This window comes from Phalacrocorax carbo, chromosome 3 (genome assembly GCF_963921805.1).
Source record: "Phalacrocorax carbo chromosome 3, bPhaCar2.1, whole genome shotgun sequence".
In the NCBI taxonomy this organism is placed as follows: Eukaryota; Metazoa; Chordata; class Aves; order Suliformes; family Phalacrocoracidae; genus Phalacrocorax; species Phalacrocorax carbo.
Window position 1 is genome coordinate 120,877,201 of NC_087515.1, and position 19,957 is coordinate 120,897,157.

Below are 19,957 nucleotides of genomic sequence, written 5' to 3' on the forward strand. Positions count from 1 at the left end.
ACCAACATATTTTAAGTTGCCTGCAGCATGGACATCTTCAGTTGATTTGTTCTGGACTGTTAGAAAATGTCATTATTTTCCACGGGCCTTGCACATCTCTGAATCTGAGTCATTGCAGAAGCCATGCAACACAGCAAAACCATTTTGATGGACTTTTTCTTCAACAGCATGTGCCTGTAGCATGGCATTCAGGTTGTGTAGCTTGTAGAAGTAGTCTAGGACCAGACAGTTGTCTGGGCTAATCGCATGAAGGCAGTCAGTGTTTTGAGAGTCTGAATTATGCAAACGACAAACAAGGACTGTAAGAGAGGTCACTGAGTGAGGAGAATTTGGGTGGAGGTGTTAGATGAGATGGAGAACTTGCACCTGGAAAGTACATAATCCGAGAGCTGGCGCTGTGGAGAAGGCTTTTGTACTAATTCAGGAGAAGAAAAACTGGAAGTAAGCGACAGTGTCCCTAGTGCTGGAGCATGATCATTGTACATAGTCTCTGTCATCAGCATATTCTCTATGTCAGGAAATGGTGTGTGATAGTCTTATTCAAAGCCTTTGATGACAGGCTGCAGGACACTGCCTGGGGCTGTCAGACAAATAACAGTAGTCTTCTCCATGGGTGCTATCTGACTTTCTAAAAATGAATACCTTCCTGACTGCGCCAGTGCTGGTTTGTAAGACATAAGCAAGCTCTCTGCTATCTGTGTAGCTGCTGAACTTGCATGTGCCTTAGTCAGAGCTGTAAACAAGTGTGCCAAGGGAAGCACTGCAGTTCTTCACCTGGAGTATTCACGTCTTTCCAGATATGGTCAAAGCATCATGAAGTTTTGTAGTAACTTAATGACATGAAATGACTCGCTATAATGCCTCATTCAAAGTAGATGTGTGGAGACACTCAACCAGGCTTATTGAGAAAGCGTGCTAGTTGGGAGGTCGTGGAGGTAGCACTGATGTGCCACCCACCGGGCATGCAACTGAAAATACGTGATTGCCAGGAGAACATGAATCCTCCAGGAACATGCTTTCCTTCCACTTATATATAGGCATCTGGATGACTGCAAACAGTGCTGACTCTTCTTGAGGAAGGTTAGGTCTCAGGCCACCCACTGATGCAAGTTTCTCAGCGCCATATGTAAAGAGCCTAAACCCTATGTTTTTACATAACCTAATTCTTAAATTAAACCTAGCAGCTCAATTTTAACAGCATGATCTCCTCACACAATTGAATGAATTCTGTGATGGTGGTATGTGCTAAAATCAACAATTTACATCAGGAGAAAAAATTCTCACTGTGAAGGAATTGCTTCTTTTTCTAATTATTCTCACGGAATCAGAAGTTTGACTGTAACCTGCTCACCTCCCACACTTCCTCTTCTGTCTTCATTTGTTATTTTCTCTTTCCTCTAACGGGGATCTCTTGTAACTGATCTGTTTATTCTGCTGTTTCTTGGGGATGACAAATGAAGCTACAGATACTTTTTTTTTTTTTTTTTTTTAGTGTTGTAATTGGGAGGTGGAGAGAGGAGATTAAGAGCTCCGTTATGCCAGTGTGCTGCTGGCAGTCAGCTTTGAAAATTTGGTTCATTGGTTTGGAAAAGTGGCCAAGATCTGTGGCTCAAAGGTGTGAGGTTTTGAGTCTTGTCATTCTAATATTGATCTGGAATATAATGAATGGGACAGCTGATAACAGATTGAGTAAAAGAAATATAATCAATGCCAATCAACACGAGCTTATAGAAGAGAGATCCTGTCAAGCTAACCTGGTATCTAGTGTGTTTAATGTGATTGCAAGTTTGGTATTTATGGCTTCTACAAGGCATTTGACTTGGCGACACCATTTTGATTAAGAAACTAGAATAAAATAATTCAATTTGTCATGTGTGAGGGGTGGGAATTGAGCTTGCCCAGCTTCGGCCGTTTACAATTTGGTGTCCTAGTTGTCCTAGCTCCCTGTGAAGTCAATGGAGGGGAGAGGGCTATTGCTCCACCTCTGGGTTGACACCAGGGGGACGCGAGCTTGTAGCACAAAGCTGTTGTGTTGCCTGTGTCAGCAATCTTTGTGTACATCCATAAGAGAACTTCAGGGAGACTGTGCTAAATCTGGGTCTGACCCTACTGCGGACTCTCCCAGAATATTGTGTTCAGGTCTGTCTGCACCTCAAGGAGGTTGAGATGAAGAGAGATGGTAGAAGAGTGATGATGGTGGCTAAGGGGTGGAAAAACAGGCCTTTAAGCCACTGGGATTTCTTGCAAAAGAAAGAATTGATGAGCTTTTCTACATGGGACATTTTAAGAAAGAGTCTTTAGTCTGTATAAGAAAATATAGTAAGATTCATTGTCTAGAAATGAAAGCCAAGAATATTCATAATAGAAAAAACAAATTTTGACAGCAGGAGTAACTAATCAGTAAAACTTTTCACCAACGCCCCAAGGCATCACTAGAAATTCGGTAGTCACGTCTGGATTTTTTTCTTTCTGAACAAGGCAAGAAATTGAGTCCTGTGACTTATAATATGCAAGAGAATTGGACTAAGGTCAAAAAGAGTCCACTAGGATTATCTAGCCAGTAAATAGCACATTGGTCCCCGTGAAGAGAATAGGGTTTCCCCTGCTGCGGTCAACTTATCAGTCCAAAATGAGTCAGAAAAAATGGAGACTGGATTTGGGGAATGAGAGGTGCCTTCTTGCCATTCTAGGTAGACGTAGCTTTGAAAATCTTTTTGGGATGCAGGATGTTGCTGGCCGTACCACACTGTAGCAGTGTTATCACCTTGGCTGTATTTTTACCTTTCAGGCTACTTTGTAGCTAAATATTGCATAAGGATGTTACCTTTTCTTGGGGCACAGCAGCATTAGTTCAGATCCTAAGAGAAAGGGTTGCTTTTGCCCTTTCGAGCACAAGCTGTTCTTTCTGAGCTAATGATACTGTGCTCTCCCTTCCCATTTTGCAGCATCAGACCCAACAGAATGAGCTTTTTAGGTTTCTTCCCCTCATCCCTGCTGTTGCTGGTACATCATGAGCCAAGCGCAGTTCCTGTTCTTCACTCAGTCTGTCTTTGCGATGTGCAAGCCTTCACGTAAGGCAAGAAGGGACACAGGAGAGGCAGGTACTTTGCCGCTGCCCTGGCTCTTTTGCTCTGTTTCTATCCTGCTGCTTCCAGCTGCCTAATAGCATTCCTCCCACACTACAGAAGGCATGATGTGGCTGTCTTCACATCACCTGCAGTTGGTTATGTTACCTGACTCCACGATAGTCTCTGAGAGTCTTACTAGAAGAGTAGGACTTTATTAAAAACCATCCACAAATGGCAAACCAACAGGTTTGTTCTGTTTCTACTTTTTCTATTGACTTTTTTAACAAAAATCTGGAAAAGACCTTAAACCACAGAAAGTCAGTTCATGATGTCAACGAAGTTGAGGTCTTTTCAGCCTCAAATGCTTCAGTGCTTTGAACACTAGTCTCTCCAGCTGCTTCGGTGAAGCAATGGAGTTGGGAGGATATGTTAGTCAAGCTGTCCTAAAACTTTTCAGCCTTTTAATCCCAATGCTTTCAAACCATTTCAGCAGAAGGTATCTTTGCTAGTCTTTGCTTCAGTAAAGAAATAAAAGACCTTTCAAACTCGTGTACTTGCCTATTACATTCACTGAATCTCCAGCAAAGCCAGTGGACTTCAATGAATTGTGAAGAAGTTGACTCCACTTTAAGGAAATCTACCTCTTTTACTAGACTATGTATTTGTTTTCAAAGAAATCTCACTATTCGGGTGAACAATTTTGAACTGAACATTACAGATATATTAGAACTCTGCATTAGTTTGAATAAGCAGCCTTTCAGCGGTCTCTTCTTGCGTGTGAATATTTTGCATATCTCGAAGTCTGCACATCTCAGTAGCTTTCCTTGGGCTTTTCCTGGGAAATAAAAATTAAATAAACTTAGAATGAGTAAGAAATTCCCATTTGCATCATTACAGTCATCTGATTGTGAGTCTTGCTACAGAATACCACAGAAATTAGTGTTGTCCAGATAATGTAATTCTATGTTTAACATAGTTTAGGCGAAGGATAGTGAAGTACACTGAGGATGGGCTCCTAAAGTCTCTGTCTGCGTTTTCTGTTGGAGTTTTGTTCAGTTGGGCAGGTGTGTATACTTTAACTTCATTTAGAGCATCAGCTGAAGTCCATTTGAAGAAAACGATGAGACTTGATAGACTATTAATGCTGGATATCTGATCTTCTAGGTCTATAACCTCATTACGAACCTGTGATCTATGTACATCTTGCAGCATTTTAAAAGTATTTTTGGAGAAAAAAAAAGTGCCTGTAAATTATCTTGGCAAACTTTGTCATAATTGCTCATTGCATTTGAGTTTGCAAAAATAGCTTTGTTTATAATCTGATATTTTTAATGGCATATTTCACTGTTTCCATTTAAACTTTGAAGTGACATCTTTGTTTTTCCCTTTTAAAGAGCAGCATAATCCAGATGCCTGTCAAAAGAGTTGTTGATGTAGCATTTTATGAGTAATCCTTCTGTTTGAGTTTTTTGTTTTGTCAGAAATGTTTGCCAAGCTCTTATAAAGCTCCCCATGAATATTATTGATGTATACTTCCTTTTAAAGAAGTGATTATCCATGCAGGAATACAAACTGAACAGTCAGTTCTAAACCATAAATGTTTTCTCAAAAGCTGTGTAATGTCATAGGAGGAGTTAATTCATTGATGTAATGGAACAGAGGGGTACTGAGCTAAAATTATTTTCCCCTTCCCTTTCCCCAGCTGAACTCCTTGAAGCACAGGCCAGCATTTGAGTTGGGGGATTTTTGGAAAAGTATTACACAAAATAACCTCAGGGTTACTGTCAGTCTGTCTAAATCTTTGATAAAGAAACAGTAATAGTTCCCAGCCTGCTCTGAGATGAGTGTGATTGCGGGAAATGTTACGAGTAAAACACACCAAGTAGTCTTAGGAATCCAGCAATTATAATTTCAAACCCAGAGCTGTTAGACAGCACATCCAGTGATGCTCTCATTTGTTGCCGTTAGAAGATTTACATAAATAACTTGCACTTTAGGCATGTGCAGACATCGTCCCCTCTGGTCATCTTTCTCGGGTGATTCCTTATTCCAGAGTAAATGCTCTGGGGTCTGCAGACCTTGCAGCATTTTAGCCTGCAACTTAGTAGTTGGCTGGTTGTCACTTGGGGAAAAGAGATATCTGTAAATTCTGTAATAAACAGTAAATTAGGGTCAACACGCACAATAGTGTTCTGCAGGCATCGCTGCAGAGCGGTCACACCTTCCCATTAAGCCAACTGGGGCTGTGAACAAGGATGCATCCTTCAGTTCCAGCCCTGGGTTTCATATTTTTCTGTTGCAGTCTGCAACACTCCGCTGTAGCTATGCCTGACTTCAGAGCTTGTGTAGGTTCTTGCGGGATCTGTAATTGCTCCCTTCTCAGACCACTTGCTCAGTTTGTGGGCATTAGGGCAACAGGTCACACCAGGCATTACAGAGATTTTCCTTGTCGAGCTGGAATAGCCCCAATCTAAATACACTAAAGCTAGTGGGATAGCACAGCTGTAGTGTAACCTGTGCAGCACTGAGAGCTTTTGGGTACATCGGTCTGTTTTTAACACCTGTGTCTGTCTGGCTTCCTGGTTGTGCTAAGCTTCGCTGTTTGCAGGGTGACTGATTTTGCTTTGCCAGATATACTGCCTATAAGCACTCTTCTTTTACTGCTTATGAAACACCTACTTAGCCTGCCTAGGTATAAAACCTTATATTGGAGTCTTCCCTTTTTTTTTCTTTCCGATTTGCTTCCTTTACCTTGTTTATTTGCAAAGAGAGTGTTCTCCAACAGTGCCTCTGAGTGCTTCTTTCCCTTTCTTTACCCCGTGCCCCAAGCTGCGGTATGTGATGTGGGGGAGGTTATGTTTGCAGAGCAGCTTGTAGAGGGCATTTTTAAAGCACTTTCTGTTTCACAGTTGATTTATAGCTTGTCTGCAAAGGCAGGCTTTCGTAGAATACTTTTGCATTAAATTTTTTCTGATTAATTGACCTACAGTAACTGTCTCCGTGTCCTTGGCTTCCTTTCCAAATACATTTTTCCGTTTGAGTGAGATGTTGTGGGCAGGTGCTTCACATCGTCGCCGAGGTCTTTGTTGTGCACCTCTGCTACTGGCTGTTGGGTGAACTGTGCTTCGGGGGAGCTGTGAACAGTCCCCAAAGGACTTCTGGGCTGCTCCCTGCTTTCCAGGGGTTTGCACAATGCAGAAGGATAAGCATAAGTCATTTCCTACCTGGGGACTGATATGACAGCTGTAGTCTCTCATTACTCTTTCTCTCCTTTCCCAAAGCAGTGTCATTGCTTCTGCAAGGAGAATATAATTCTTGATCCCTTATTTCACCAGTCGTTGTTCAAACCCTATTCTAGAGATATTGCCTTCCACTCTGCTTTTCCCTGCACTTTGGAAGCTGTTCAACTTGCTCCGTGCAGGTGGTGTTGTGCAGCAGTAGGTGAGTCAGTTGGTAATCCTATCCTGCTTTCCTTCTAGCCTTCCTAGTTCTGTGAATGCTGCACAAAGTAAGGCACGTGTCCTGGTGGCTGATCCCGCTTGACCCAGGGAAGTGCTGGTTTTACAGGCTTCCTCTCACTGCATTACTGGATTGCTGAATGTTGCTGCCTGTACCTCACCTTGTTTTTGATCAGGAGGATGCTGTTTAAATGCAGCTCTTAGTGGATGAGCTGATCTGCTGTATTGCTGGATACTTCATCTGTAGCTGAGAAGCTCTGAAACAGTGTCTTGCTGCATAACAAAATCATGTTTTTGATTTGACATCATATGAAATCATTCTCTCCCTTATCCTTCCCAGCCTTTTGGAAACCTCTTTTCTAATTTACTGCTTCAAGCTGAAACACGGTGAGCTTTCTGTTAGCTGCTTGCGCTGTCACCGTATCTCATTGTTGGCTGGTGCAGGGTAATTCTACTTTGTCCATCCCAGAACTGTTGGAAGTTCAGGGGAATCCAATTGATATAGCAGCTTTCCTCAGAAGTTCCAGACCTGCTTCTCACTGACCAGGTCTTTTGAGCCAAAGGCAACTCTGATTATTCCATCCGTTCATGAAGATGCCCATGTTGATGAGGTAGGTGAGCTGACATCAATTTCTTACACCACGTTTTGTCTGGCCTTCTGCTAGTTCTACCCTGAAGAATGAGCTGCTTATTTCATGAAGCTTGCTACTACAGTGATGTGGTATCTAAAGCAGATGCTTGTTTTCCGTCAGGTTGCTTCAAGTCATGTAATCTGGAAGCTTAGGTACAATATAGGATACGTGACCTGTCTGTCTTGAGGTTGTTCGTCTCCCAAAGGAGAGGTGGGGTTGCTGCTATAGGCTTCTGTAAGGTACCTTCAACTTCATAAGTATTGATACAGGGAATTGTGGCTTTACTGTTACAGGTGCTACACTGTGATGAGAGACGGCAAGTCTTGGTTATGATGTTTAAAGCTCCTCGCTGTGCTTCTGCCTCTCCCAGTTTCAGTGTTTTATTCTAGTGGTTCAGAATTGCCTGACAGTGTTGCTCTCCTCGCTCCCCCTCAGTGGCAACTGCAGTAAACTTTTGGTAAGAATAAAATCCATTCCTGTAAACAGCAAAGACTTTCTAAAGTGGGGGAAGAAAAACCCACCCAAATGCTAGTTAATAATGTAAATTGCAATATATTAAACAGTAAAGACCGTTAATCCTGTCTTTGTGTTGCCCCAGGTAACATTTTTGCCTCTTTTTTAGGACTGTGTCTCCAGGAGCTAGTAAACAGATTTTGAACTTAAGCCCGTCTTTGTGTACCATTTTCATGGTGACGGATTATTGCTTTTCTTGCTCCTTTTTTCCTTCTGATCCTTCTTCTTTCACATGTCCCGTATCCAGCTGTGAGGTCTGTTTTGCCTTTCTCTATGCCACCGCCATCTAGAGTCTACAATACACTTTGTAAACATTCTTCATGCCTTCCATTATTGAGGTGGCAAAGAAAAAGGTTTCCTTCATGTAAAACTGTCACTGGCCTCTCAGGCTTTTTCCCTATGAGAAACCCATTTTATTTTTTATTACTATCAAAGGCTTTTCTGTTCTGTGAGGTCCTGGAACAAGAGTCCTGAGATGGCTTTGAAAAGTGGATGTTTCCCTAAGGAGATCTTCCAGTGCAGCTCTGGCCTAGTGTTGCCCTTGGAGATGATGGGGTAACTATGATATGATGCAAAGGAGAAATCACTCCCTTGAGTTTCTCTTTCCTTTCCATAAACTGCTTCATGAAAAGAGTGCTCTTTCTAACAAACAGAAAGCAAAACAGAAAGAGGTTCTATTTTGTTTTTTTTCAGGTGGTCCATGCTAAATTGTTTAGGCATATCGCAAAAATCAGAAATACTCAGTTACAATGTCACAACAACGTGATAAATAGGTAAGCGGCCCAGCTCTTGAAAAGCCTTACCTCCGAAATGAGTCTAATGCTGTAAACAAAGCAGGCTGAGAAGGATGGAGCTCTGTTTGATAGAGAGGACAGGATTGATGGGGGATAACGTGGATGAGATGTTTACATATCTGCACCTTCTGCAGGTCTTTGATTTACTTTGTCCTTGTATTGTCTTGCTTCACGTTTTCAAGAAACTAACCTGCAGCTGGCTAGCGACTGGGCAGGGCTCTGGTTTTCCTGCATTAAGTAAGGACTAAAAATTATAAATGTTTTGTCTGTTTGCATTATGACATTAATTTTGGGATGTCAGCTGGCCCTAATCCTATCTTTTAAAGCTTTTATAGTGGTCTGATTTTTTTCTTTCTCTGTGTGATGGTATGTACATCTTGCCTTGCAGCCAACTCTCGTTACAGATCATTCATTGCCGTGTGAGCCATTTGATCAGCCAGTCAAGCCAAAGTTGCTATGTGCTTCATTTGCAGAAATGTAGTAAGAATTTACCAGTTTTATAAACTCTCTTAAAGGAACAGAGCGTGACCCAGTGGAGCTCATTGCTTGACTGATCCACCAAGTGACCTCGGATGAGTCATTTTGTTCTTCCATGTGCTTCTGTTTCCCATTCCTTTACCATCCTCACCATCACCACACCTCTTTGGACTTGTGCAAGCTCTTCAGCACTGAGCCAGTTTAGGCTTTCACAAGCTTTGGTCGGGCTATTTAAACATAGCAAAAGTCATACAAATACTCTGTAATAACATGCTAGCAGGATAGGGAGATATCTTCTAAGGGGATGTTTTGCATGGTAAACTTTCTACAGCTTGCAGGTAGGGTTAGTGAAGTGTTACTCTACCACTTCGAAGTTATTATAATTATGCAAAAAACAAAGTTTATATAAAATGAAAAAAGCTTAAGCTGAGGTAATGGGAGGGAAGCCCTGATTGCATTGTTCAAGGGAAGTGCACTGTAAACTTCAAATTAGTTTGTATCAACTCAATTACTCGTATGCAGCTCCTTTGTCGTTATAAGAATCTTCTTTGTAGAAACTGAAACTCCAGTGCTAAAAACGTTAAATCAATAGATACTGTTATATCCACTTAAAAAAATGGTATTGATTTGCAGATAATGACAGCAGTTCATTCTTGCAGGATTACATGCCACTTCCTGTCATAAAGATTACTTTCATATATATTACATCTGAGATGGAGAACATAGGTATAAAACTGCTTTGCTTTAATGAATAGTCATTTTACTCTGGGCATTAAAATGAGATCTATTTCTTTAAATTTATCTCTCGGGATTATTTTTATTTCACTGGCAAACCCTGTGTTACCAAAGACTCTAGAACGCTATTAAACTTTTAAGTAATCTTGGATTGTCTTGTTTTTGCAAGTGCTTGAACTCATCCTCTCCTTGATAGCAACTAATTAAGCAAAATATTGTGCTCTTTCTGGTCTCCTTTGCATCCTTGATTAGATGGTTAACACCATGTTATCTTGGGTATTAGATGTTCTTTGCTAAACCCTAAGTGTCTTCCAGCATCTAACTCTCCGTGCTTCGTAACAAATTTCTGTCACCTTCAGAGGATTAAATTCTTCATGCTGAACATGGTGGCATGTAAGGTCTCCCATTGTGCAGCTTTTTTTTTCTTGTGCTGTGGCTTATTTGAAGCTTATTCTTATTAAGCATAGGTGACTTCATGTATTAAAATAACTCTTTTCAACTCTTTCTAGGTAATTTGGCTTCCCAGAAACCTCCTGCTAAATGCAAGGGTTTGCATTCCTGTTCACTGACTGTTACACCTGAGGCTGATTTTGATACAGAGTCTGGATATTGCAGGGTAAGTGTGCAGATATCTGTTCTTTTTGTGGTTTGTTTTTCTTTCATGGTCTCTTATTTGCTTACACAAATGCAATTTGGGCTGTGCTTTCCCTTTCAGTGACTGCAGCAAGTCCCTCTCGGAGCATGTGCAACTGAGCATCTGTGTTACAATAGAAAAATGATGTAGTGGGATGAATGCTCATGCTATAAATCTGATCAGGAGTGTTTGATTTTGGTGTTATAGCTCCAAAAGGGAGCAAAGTTTGTACGTCTACAGAGTCATAGGCCTATATCTTACAGAATTATAAAAAGCTGTAAGACTCTTATTTGTAGTGAATACTTAGAGTTTTAAGCTGACAAATGCGCATGTGCTTTTGTATTGCAAATGAAACATTCTTCATAATGTACATAGTTATAACTACCTGGGAAGTCTGCAAGATCAAGTTTAAATATGTGGAAAAGGGAGATTGAAGGTCATTTGGTTTCTTGGGGGCATGGGGAGGGGAAGGAAAGAACTGATTCCCTCTCTTATCCAATTCTGCTATACACATCAGAGTAGAAACTGAAAATACTTGACTTCATTGCTAAATGACTCTTGTGGGATTTGTCACTTCCCAGCTACTGGAGGAAAGTGTAATTTAGTGGACACAGATATGTTTTTTCTTTTTCTGCCTCTTCCTCAGTCTTGATCCTCTGCTTCCACTTTCTCTTTCAACCTGCTATTTTTCTTGCCTCACTACTTCCCTAGGTTCTTTTTGCAATCCTCTGGTTTTTCTTCGTGGAACTAATCCTGGCCCTTCATCTGTAGATTTGTGGGATAATTCAGGCTGGAAGGCAGCTGTGGAGATCATCTAGTCCAACCTCCTGCTCAGAGCAAGGTTGACTAGAGCAGAGGTTGCACGGGGCCACGTCCAGTTGGGTTTTTAATACCTCCAAGGATGGAGACTCCAAAACTTTTATTGGTCCCCTGTTGCCATGTTTCACCACCTCGTGAAGGATATTTCCTCATCTATAACCTGAATTTCCATTGTTGCAGCTTCTTTCATCTTGTCACATCTCTGCACCCTTCCAAGAATAGGCTCATTTTGTCTTCTCTGCACCTTCCCTTTGGGGAATTGGAAAACATAGTGGGGTCTGTAGGAGCTCAGCCTATGTTCCAGCCACCAGTATCCTCCAGTGGACTTGCTCCACTATGTCAAAGTATTCTGGTTCTGGAGAGCTCACAAGTCCTGCCTGAAAGGGAAGGATCGCTTCTCTGGACGGGCTGGCTGTGCTCTTGCTGGCGCAGCCCAGGGTGGATGCACTCACCCTTTGTTGCAAGGGCGTATTGCTGGCTCGAGTTCTCCTTGCTGTCTGCCAAGACCACCAAGTCCTATTATTTTTTGTCCTATTTTTAATCTGTTTAATCTTTCTCACATGCTGTTGTGCAATCTTTACTTCCAGTGATTGCTGTTCCTTCACAGGATTCCATATTGAACACCTCAGTATCCCTGACACATCTTGATCGTAGCATTTCTGGCAGCCTCTTCCCATAAACAAGTTTGAACTATGCTTTGGAAACAGTGAAAGCCCATTTCCAAGTCTTCTACTCTTGGAAATCGGCGTATTTCCCTGAGCAACTACCTTGAAGCTTTCAGTGTAGCTTTGATAATTTAAAAACCTTTTTCAATTCCTATCATTAATATATTCACGGTAAACTAGGAAATTGTGTGTATGCTTGGGTGTGTACAAGTGTGTATGGGAGAGTGTCTTTAATCCTTTTTTCTGTGCTGCCTGTACACAGTCATAAATAGTGTATATAATACATGTATGAAGTCGTTGCTGGAAATGGAGTCTGAGTTATGAATAAGGCTTTTATTTTATATTCCTACTTTATTTTTGTCGCTGCATGTGTGTGTAATGCTGCAAATTGCAGATGCCAACAACTGTAATTGTAGTTGTAGTTAAATGAAATGTTCTCCAAATTTTATTTTTTTTAGTAGCCATTACGATGAATAATGTATCTGGTTTTCCTATATTTTAATAGAGTGTGTATGTTGGGAGATACGCCAGAGAATGGTCACTCAGGAATACAGTCTCAGCCTTAGCTTGATACACTGATCAGATGGTTCTTGGGGAAGGGAGACATGCTCCTGTGCTCCTACAAGTGTTGCTGACTCTTTGCTTGTAAGTTTGCTTGTAAGGGCCAAGAAAGCATCCGTATTTCAGCGCTTAGATCATAATTAATAGTTTGGCCAGGGTGGCTGGAGCTCACGTGCAAGTTCCTTGGTTAATATCTGCCAAGGAGTGGAGCAAAAGAAAGCATTGACCGGGCAAGTGGAACAGAGAGTATGAAACATACTGAATCAGGGAAAAAATAGTTGAGCAGAAAATAGGTAAGAGAAGTGGAAAGGAAAAGAAAATGTATAGAAACCAGGATGAAGACTTTAACTTACAACATAGTGTTTTGTTTTTAGATCAGAGAAGTGTTGTCCAACTCATGAAGTAGTTATAGCAGAGCAACCCGTACAGTGATGAGTGACAGTTTAATTCACTTTCTTTGGTGGGGAATGTCTAGCGAACCCAGCTTGCGATAAGTTGCGGTATCACCTAGTGCACATCAACATGAAACGCTGACGATAGTCTTAGGCTGAATATCAGATTGTTGCGAAGTTATACTGTTAGGTTATGGTATGCCTGTGGGTGTTTCTGTCATCGGGTTGTAACAATAGAAAAAAAAATTATTTTGGCAATGAGAAGCCAGTTGTGTCCAGGATTCCTCCTGAAGGCTTCTGTTGCTCAGGAGTTGTTTGAAAGGGGCTTGAATTCCAGGATGGACTTTGTCTCCTTCTGGGAATGGGCTGCATGTAGGAGTTGCACACTTGTCTGTCTTACCCATTTTTGGGTATTCGTAGCTGTTCTGCTTAAAAACCGTTTTAACTCACTTAGTTTTTCTGAAGGACACAAAAAGTATTTATGCATGTTGGCTGTAGCCCTGTGTATCTTGACAATCACGTGTGGTTGCAATTTTTGTATTCCAACTGGGGAAGTACTTAACCCCAGTTTTTTCTGCTTCAAACTGAATTAGTTTTCACCATATGCAGTAACTCTTATGAATATGCGGGTCGGGGGGGAGGAATTTGAAATGAAGAAGTTGAGCTGTTTCTGTGATGCAGTTGTTTTAATAACCGTGGGGTCTCTGCACCGCAGACTGATTGCTTTGCAGAGTATTTCTATGGAGGAGAGAAGGTCAGGAAGGTATGTAAACTCAAAGCAAGACCTCATATAACCACGTGTGTTTAGGTGCTTGAACAGAATGATTGCATTTTACTTTTTGTTTCCTGTAGGTTTTTTGCTGTCACCCACCTAAAAAAGATTTGGGTTTGTTCCATTTCATCCCTTTCAGGAGAAGGAGCAAGCTGCAAGAAGCGGAAAGTTAGTCACAGAAGTCTGAGGTCACACTTTTGGTATGAATTTGTGATAAGCTTTGGGATGCAGCAGGAAAACCAAGGAATAGCCTCACTTGTCTTTGGTACGATATTCATAGAATAATTCAGTTTGAGAAAGACCTCGGGAGGTCATCTTGTCCAACCTCCTGCTCAAAGCAGGCCAGCTGCAGAGCAGATTTTTCAGGGCAGTGTTCATGTCCAGGCAAGTCCTTTAATACCCCTGAGAACAGGGGCCCTGCAGCTTCCCTGGGCAGCTGTTCCACTCGTTCAGCACCCACTCTGAATTTTTTTTCCTTATATCGTACCAGATTTTCATGTTTTGCAGTTTGTGACTGTTGCCTCTTTTGCTTTTACTGCATACCCCGGGAAGAGTCTGGCTTACTGTGTGCTCCAGACCTTTAACTGTCCACTAAATCACGACAAACTGGAGAACTGTGCTTATAATGAGCTCGGATCAATGTTTATCAAGCACCTACGCATCACACGGGGTTTTTTTTGTGTGTTTGAGTCTATTTATCAGCATCTGTGTTGGGGTTTCTTTAACAGGGCTGTAATTTTGCTATGCAGTTACATCAGGGAGCAAGGATGGAGTAACATCTCTATAGGCACCAATACAAAAACACCGATGTTCCTTCCCGTCTAGGATAATAGATGCCAGGTAGGCCTGGATTTACTCACAGAGCTCAGAGTTGGATATAGTTCCTGTTCCTATCTCTGCCACAGCCACCTTTGTAATAGCTGTGCCTCAGCTTCCGTGCCATTAAAATGGAGATTATATACTCTTGTGAATAAGAGTGCTGTGAGTCCTACAGTAACTGTTAAATGCTTTTAGTTCCTTGGGAGAAAACTGCTATAAAAAGGCAAAAAAGGGTATGTTTATAGTATAAACTACATGCTTGTAGTTATACAGGGTTACGTTAACTCCATAGTCTTAGTAGGTTGCTTTTAAAGCGAAGTATGCTTTTGTAATGCACTATGTTACTGTACAAATTAGATGCTTTTATCCAAATTACTTGTTGGAAATCGAAGGAGACATACACAAGGCTTGCTAGGATGCCCTCGTTTTTCACATTCAAGATTGGGAAGTAGAAAGCAGGCTTAGAAACTTGGGATTCTTTTAAAAATTAAGTCCTTTCACAGAAGCAGTTAAGTTTGGTTTTTATTTTTTTTGTCAGCTTTAATAATAATGAGTTTTTGGTGCTAGGATGAGTGATAATTGCAAATGGCAAAAAGTCATCAGAATGTTGTTACTCAGATTGCAGATTTTATTAATCGTAGAAGAAATTATTCACCTAGAAAGCCTGTTTTATAAGTGCTCATTTACATGACGACTTGCTGCCTGATGTATTTTGTTTAAAAAAAAACAAAACCCAAAACACCAAAGCAAAACACCACAACCAAAAAAACCCCAAAACTTTGTCCTGTCCTTCAAAACCTTGATTATTTTGTCCTTCCCCTCCAGTTTGCTTATGTCATCTGCGCCTCTGCTTATCTGTGGGACCAATCTTATTTTTGCCCTTTCTCTCTCACAAATGTATCAGCTGCTTTTTGGATTTATTCCATGAGCTGAGTACTGTGCATCTTCCCTGCCTGCATTTCCTCCACAATTAAAAAGGATGTTTATCTTTTATGAATGACTTCTTAGGTATATGCGTTGTTTGGCCCTTTACGTGTTCCTGATTTCATGAGGTATTGGGGTTTGCAGAGGTAAATTAAATTTTCATCTGTTTTCTCTAACTTCTTTTATATTGTTTTCAACATGAGTCTTGATTAAGTAAAGAAATTGAGCTCATGCTTCGCCGTAGGAATACAGTTAGTCAGTGAGCCTGCCCCGTGAGCTTAAAACAGGGTACATACTTCAGTATCTCTTTAATTGGGGCGTTAGGTGGTAAACTCTTCAGGGTATGGGCACAGTCTTGACATGTTCCTGCTAGAGAATTCATACAGAGAGCATTGCTACAGCATGAATATTCAAAAACTGCCTGCCCCGTGTTCCTTATGCTGAAATATTGATACAGCAGTGATTTTGCACCTAATCTTGCTGAGATCGGGTACGTGTAAGTAATCCTGCTGACGATATCCTGCATACACCCAAGCCTTTTTGCAAGACTGTGCCTTTCTGGACCATGCTGAACACCAATTACTCTCAGTAATGCAGCTGGATCTACAGCTGCTGTTGCTAAAATGATGATGGGCTTTCACGCGGAAGGTGAGGAGCATGGGCTCTGCTCCCGGCTGTGTGCCACCGGGTCATCCTTTCAGCCTGCAGAAGGGCATTAGCTCCAAGGGGGGAATAAAGCTGCTACTCATCGTAGCAAAAGTAATTTCAGACACGTGGATAGAGCAAGTACTTTACTGTAATGCCCATTGTGACAAGGCACTCTTTGAACTTTGCCGGTACCAAATTAAGATCCTTCAGCTGGCGTTTTCATCACTTGGGCCTTTTCAGGATCAGATTGCAGATGGCTCAGTGGCAAAACGGCTTCAGAAGTCCAGGATTCCTGCGCTTTGCCATGCTCTGGGCTGTGACTTGAAAACAGGATTTCACAATTGATATTGCAGATCTCTGAGTCTATTTTCTAAACTAATATTTAAAGTAAGTTCCCCAAATTCTGGTCTCAAAGTTGGTTGTTGAAACTGTAAAGTATTTCAACACAAAATTATGCAGGCTAAGATGAAGATTGGTATGGTAGTGGAGCAGATTCTTCTCTTTCATGTATATTTGAAAGCTAAGAAAGCTTCTGCTGAAGTCAGACGACACAGGCTTGTCAAATTGTTCACGAACGAAAAGATTGCTCTTGGATGGAATTAATTTGCAGTATCTCATTTACCATCTTGAGTTTTGTCATGAATTTCCCCTACTCGGCAGCCTGAAATGCCAAGTGAAAAAGTGTTTCAGTGAGAGATAATATAATATATTAAGAAAATGTTATTGATCACAGTATGCTTTTACTGGAAGATGACTTTTTCTGACCGGAACACAAGAGACTTTGCCTTGTTACAGTAGGAAAATGTATTGTAATATGCAAACAGGATTATTGTTAAGGTCACATCAACTTTGTTTTTACATTCCACTTCCTCTGGAAGTGAGCTTCTCCACAACTAACACTGTCAGCTGGGCTAGGTTAAGAACAATTTCAGTTGTAAACTTTAAAAAAACAAAAAAGCTACAGCAAGTTTTTGGGGTTTTTTTTTTTTAATGAAGGAAGGAAATGAATGCTGTTTTCCACATCACCAAAGATCAAAACTTGTAATTTGATAGGCATTATTTGTAAGAACTTTGTTATGATGATGGATTGTATTGTGGTGGTCCTTTGCCAGGATCAATTAACACCTATTTTCTCATAATACATGTGACTTACGCATATGTCGTAGATAAAAATGTTGCACGTTGTTTTAGAGTGGCTTCCACAGACAAGGACTACTTAATTTTCCCACATAATGTGGGAAGATTAGCCAAGTGGAAGAGTCCGTGTTGCTCACAGACAGCTTATGTGGGTATATGGACATCATTACTCAGCAAAGCATGAGGACATAAATTTGAGATGGGATGCCCTGTACAACTTAGAACAAGGACACTTTTAAACATCTTTGATTTAAAGAGGGCTCCCACTGTGTAAACAGTGGCTCTAAGCCTGCTTGCAGAGAGATTGAGCCCTTCCGCAGAAAGCAAAATTTACCCTCAAGAGTAAGCATGTCATTAGATACTTCTTTAGAAATGGCTTGAACTACTTTTAATGAAACTCATCCAAAACGCATTCTGCAAACTTAACTCTTTACCAAATGTTTTCTGTGTGATTTAGGTTCTAATATTATAAGCCATGTTAACTTAGACTGGAAACATAAACCCATTTGGACTAAGGCAGTGAAGGCTGCACTGCAAATCCGAGAGTATTATATTTTCTGTGTTTGTTTTCATTTTTGTCCTGCTCCACTTCCAACACATCCCTCCAGTGGTTTTCTCTGTTTTTGTTGCAATAAATCTCCACATCAGTGAATTTGAAGATAAAAACCTGACTGCAAAAATTCATCTCTGGTACGGTAGCAGGTTATTAACCCACTCAAGGTTTCCACGTGGCAAAATGATTTCTTCACTTCAACCAACCATTTCCTACACAGGCAAAGCAGTGTTGCTAAAATTGCTGTTAATTGTTGTTACATTCTAAAATTTAAATATATTTCTTTGCTGCTTTTTCTAATTTAGTTTGGACAATGAGAAGTTGTTGGTGTAGATCAAGGGAGCAGATCTTAGTTGTGAGAAAGACCTGTTTCCCTGGTCCCCTTTTACAGCCCCTTCTTCTACACTCTGATAGCTGTGTGCAGGAGACAGACCACTTGTGTTATTAAAGCAAACAGTTACTCTTAAGAATTGAAAGGTTTAGATTCTGGCTTTTTAGGAAGTAAAAAACCAAAACTAAACCCTGGTTCCTAGATTTTTTAATTTTTATTTTTTCCTCTTTAGCTGCAAGAATTTGGTATGGTTTATTTAGCACAATAAACATGGCTTGAAGTGCTAGTGTAGTAAAGGTTACAGAGGAATATTGTTAGACTTCCTGCAAGAATAAATCCATTGTTTATATTCTTAGGATGTTTAAAAAAATGTACAAAAACCTCTCTCTTTCCCTCCATTGCTTAAAGAGGAGGAGAGTTACTGCCATTGCTTCACTTCCCAGTCCTCATGGGATGTTAGTTTAAGGCAACTTGGCTGGTAGGATCAACTCAGCTAGTGTGGATGTTTGCCCTCTGGGACTCGTGCTCCTAAAGATGCTTTATGTTGCTGCATGTTTTCCTACCACTTGGCAGGAATACGATGCTCAGCCTTTGTAATTTTCGTCGTCTTCCCAGGATGTGCCAGAGCTCGCCCTGCTCACAAATCTTCTCTTGTGTGGGCATGAGTCTCCAAAATGCAGTGGCAGTTTGGGATGGCTGGTGATGTCTCCCCATCAGCTGTGTTCAGTAAGAATAGGTAGAGTTTCAACACATGTTGCTTCAGAACAACTCTATCAACACAGCTGCTCAGCATTTCCTCACAATCTTTTGTGACTAGCTCTCCAGAATGCTGTTTAAAATACCACTGGAATCAGCTAAATCTGGCCAGCCCTGTGGATGAACTTTAGTACTTGGTTTGATGTGCCTGAAAAGATGAATTATTTAAGCATAAATCCATTTAGTTTTCATGTTCCCTATCCTCATGAACTGAAAGATGAGGGGAAGAGGAGAAAAAAAAATCCCAAAGGAGAATGGTTTATGCTGCTTAAATTATAGCTAAGTTGTTTTATTTGGTTTTGAAATGGTTCTTGGTGGGCACTGTAAACACAGGGAAGGTATCTTTCACTTTTACTGCATTTCGTGCTGAGTGTGAAAATTCAGTGGTGAGTAGAAAAGATGACAATGAATAAAATCCCTTTGTACGTTTGCAGAAGGATTTGATATAATGACATGAATGACGTGTCTAACTGTAATGCAGTAAAGAACAGCATCTCTGCTTACAAGTATATGAGTGAAAACATTAATGCTGAATGTTTATGGGGACACAAAGAGGCAGTTCTTGAAGAGCACAAAAGGCTTTCTAATTTTTTTCCTGCTTATAGGAGTTTTTTTAAAAAGCCTTTTGCACAGATGAGATAAATTGAGAGATGCAGAATATCACATCTCTGATGGTGGTGGGAAGATCACGGCAGATTTGAATCTTCCTTTGCTCAGTCGTAAGCCTGCTCATGAGCTGCTTTACATCCCTGTGAAAGGCAACTCTACACAGCCTGGATTTGAATAGTAGAGTTGCCATTAATGTTCAACATAAAAAAGATGATTGGTTGTATATTTGATTTATGGGAAGCCAGAAGTGGTGAAGTATATGGTACACGAGGGGATATTTATGCCGCTAATGCTTAAAACACAGCCGAATGATCTGTTCACTGTAGATGCTTTCAAATGGCAAAAACAAAGGTGCGTATAGCAGTAAATCTGGTTATTCTGATAGTTGAATGGCCCTAGATCAGGTTCTGACTGTGCAGTCTCTTCAACATGCAGAGCAAGTCTGGTAAGCCCCTGTTTAGTTACTGCCTGTTACAGGATTATCAGCTTTGAATCAAAGAAAATAATTTCAAATATGTTAGGATTTAGGGTATATTGTTTCATCTTCATCAGTTTCTAATGCAAGAATTGTTTTTTCCAATTTATGTGCAACTAGGCTTCCAAAATCTGTTGCTGTGAACTGAGATTTTGTCGGATTTTTTTCATCAAATTACTCCTGTT

At 40.8% G+C, this 19,957-nt stretch overlaps 1 protein-coding gene across 5 annotated transcripts in view; it reads left to right on the forward strand.

Moving 5' to 3' along the window:
- KLHL29 (kelch like family member 29) overlaps positions 1–19,957 on the forward strand; it is a 415,004-nt gene that overhangs the window by 60,883 nt on the left and 334,164 nt on the right. For all 5 annotated transcript variants that reach the window (XM_064448128.1, XM_064448133.1, XM_064448132.1 and 2 more), the window contains exon 2: positions 10,187–10,293. The gene's annotated coding sequence lies outside the window, so the exon portion shown is untranslated. The remainder of the gene's footprint in view (positions 1–10,186; positions 10,294–19,957) is intronic.